This window comes from Propithecus coquereli, unplaced genomic scaffold, assembly GCF_000956105.1.
Source record: "Propithecus coquereli isolate 6110/MARCELLA unplaced genomic scaffold, Pcoq_1.0 Scaffold39, whole genome shotgun sequence".
NCBI classification, from domain to species: Eukaryota; Metazoa; Chordata; class Mammalia; order Primates; family Indriidae; genus Propithecus; species Propithecus coquereli.
Genome location: NW_012149618.1, coordinates 3798381 through 3801151, shown reverse-complemented (window position 1 = coordinate 3801151; position 2771 = coordinate 3798381). Strand labels below are relative to the sequence as shown.

Here is a 2771-nt window from a genome sequence, read left to right as displayed (position 1 = left end):
CTTCCACACTTTCCCCTCCCCAACTTTTCAAGGTAACCAATATTAAATGCGTGTGTAGCCTCAAACAGCTCTCTCCGTGCTCATAAAAACATACACACACTTGCATACAAACAGCTCTTTAACCTTCAGTTTTGTTTTCCCTTATGGAATCATATCACTCTATCAATTGCTTTTTAAATAGCCACATAATATTCCATGGCATGAATTTATTTTTTATTAAACCATTTCCCTAGCAACAGACCTTCAGGTTGTTTGCAATTCTTTGCCACTTGATAATGCTGCAATAAATATTCTTGCATATATATATATCCTTTATTAGTAGGACTTATATGTCTTAAGAGATGACACTAAAACTGAGCTTACTGGGTCAAAAGTTATGAACATCTTACATTTCAACAGAATTTAATAGATTATTTTCTTAAAATTTTGCAGCAATTCACATTTGAACCCATGAATTTACATCAGTATAAGCCTGTTTGTTTCCCTTCATTCTGAATAACTGGATAACACTGGTTGTTATCACTCTTTAATTTAATGTTGGCAATCTGATAGCTGGAAAATGATATCTCAATTCAGGTTCAATGAATGAAGCTGAGCAACTTTTCACTTATTTATTGGTCATTTACATTTCTCTTATAAATTTGTTGATCAAATCCATTACCCATTTTGCTTTAAGGTTCTTTGTCTTTTTTGTTGTTGTTTATTAGGTTTCTTAACTCTTTTCTAACACACGAATTACAAATATTTTCTCTCGGTCTAGCTTTTGACTTTTTACTCTGGGGGTTCTTTTGCCATCACAGAAAATTTAGATTTTTAAAGAGTTAAATTTAGTCTCTGAGGTTATATATTTCTCTAGAGTTTCATCTAACATTGTTATCATTTTAATATTTACATGTAGATTTGTAATAGCTCTGGAATATATTTTTAAGTGGCACAATATAAGTATGCATTTTTTTGTTTTTTCCAAACTATCAGAGGGGAGGGAGAATGGGTAAGAGGAGGATTGCAAAAGGCACACAGACACCACTCAAGTTTGCCGAATGAATAAATCAGTGAACAAATGCATGTTAATTCCTAACCTTTATTCTCTCTCTCCATCTAGTGATTTTCCAGTAACCTATTTTACAAAAGTTGCTGTCACCAACGATGTCTGGAAACTAAGTGCTGACGCTTCGCTTCAGCTCCCGACACAATACACTAAGTTCTCTAGAACCAGTGGTTTTAAAAGGAGAGCCCAGCTTGGGAGTCTGAGCTTACTTATCACTTCTTGCTCTTTTATAGATAATAAAGTATTCAGTCTCGAATTTCCCATTCTGTAAAATGAGGATGGAAATTTTTAAAAATACTTTAAAAACTCTTATCTAAAACTAAGGTTGAAGCTGAGCTTGAAATAACATTTATAGGAAAAAATTCATGTTATAACCTAAGTGTAGAAGAAGTGCTCTTTATAGTTAGATTGGTCAACTTAAGAAAGACAGTAAAAAAAGAAATAACAATGACTTTCAGATATCTCCCGCCCCATGACTGAGTTTTCTTATGTAAGGTCAAGGCTGAAGGCTACGATCATCACAAATCATATAATCCTGTAAAAACACACTGCAAAAACCTAGGGGCCCACTGAAATCTTTTTTAATTAGAAGCTTCATTCCACATACCTATGGATAATTTATAATTATTTCCCTTTCCTACTTTTTAAATTTCCATTTCACTACTATTTTGATAATAACATCAGAGACAATCCTCCACACAAAAGGAATGACCCTGGTTTATATAATCAACATTTATCATCTGGCATCCTGCAAAAAGTACATGAAACATTAGTCCGAATATGAAACTAGTTATTTCCAGGAGTTCATTTTATGAACTACTTTAGTATGTTTTATTCCTCTTGATGTGGCACATGAGTTTTCCCTGAATCGGTATTTGATTCCTAATGGATACCTAAGTTTGATTTTGAGTGCTTAAGTAAGTCCAAAGAGTTCCAAAAATACAAATCCACACAGTGCTGTTTCCAGTTTCTGCAACTCTAACAGGCTTGTACATGTGTTCCCTCCCATCTGGGAAATTAGAAAAGAAACTCTTGTACCATGGTTCTTAGAAGCTAACATTACAGATGATTATTGTAACCACTAATGGCAGCATTTGGAAAACAGGGGGTGGTTAGAGCATAGCAGGGGACATTTAAAAAGGTACAAGTATACATTTTCAGGGCTCTCTATCTGCACTGTTTGAAACTGCAACAGGCAAAATTGGGGGAAAAGATGCCAAATCTGCTAAAGCTAAAGAAAAATATTGCCTCCTACCTTTATAAAAGTGTACCAGGCACTGACATACATATGGTGAGGCAATAATGGTCAGGATATTTTGCTGAGATTTAACTGTGGGTCTGGCTCAGCACTTGACTACAGGATAAAAGGGATTCTATGGTTTACAGTGAATATTCACTACAGTTGAGTTCCTTGCAGGCTAGGAGATTTTCCTGTTCATTTTTGCACCATCAGTATCTGGAACATAGTATATATGTAGCAAATTAGCTGGAAAAAAAACTGAATTAATGCAGAAATGACTGAAAGAATGATTAAATGAATGAAATAAACCACTTTACTAGCTTTTCTAAATGGAGGAATATTTGGGTTTCAGGATTCATAGTATAAAACTGATAGAATTAAATAGAAAAATGCTTTCAATTAGGAAGATTTTCAATATTTATTTCTTTAATTCCTAAGTCTATGAATTCTTAATATTGTATTAAAGAAAACTCAAATCTGAAC

The 2771-nt window shown here is 33.7% G+C and overlaps 1 protein-coding gene across 1 annotated transcript in view; it reads right to left on the bottom strand.

Annotated features, from left to right (window-relative positions):
• The window catches only part of BRE (brain and reproductive organ-expressed (TNFRSF1A modulator)), a 415486-nt gene that overhangs the window by 192173 nt on the left and 220542 nt on the right, over positions 1–2771 (bottom strand). The window lies entirely within an intron of this gene.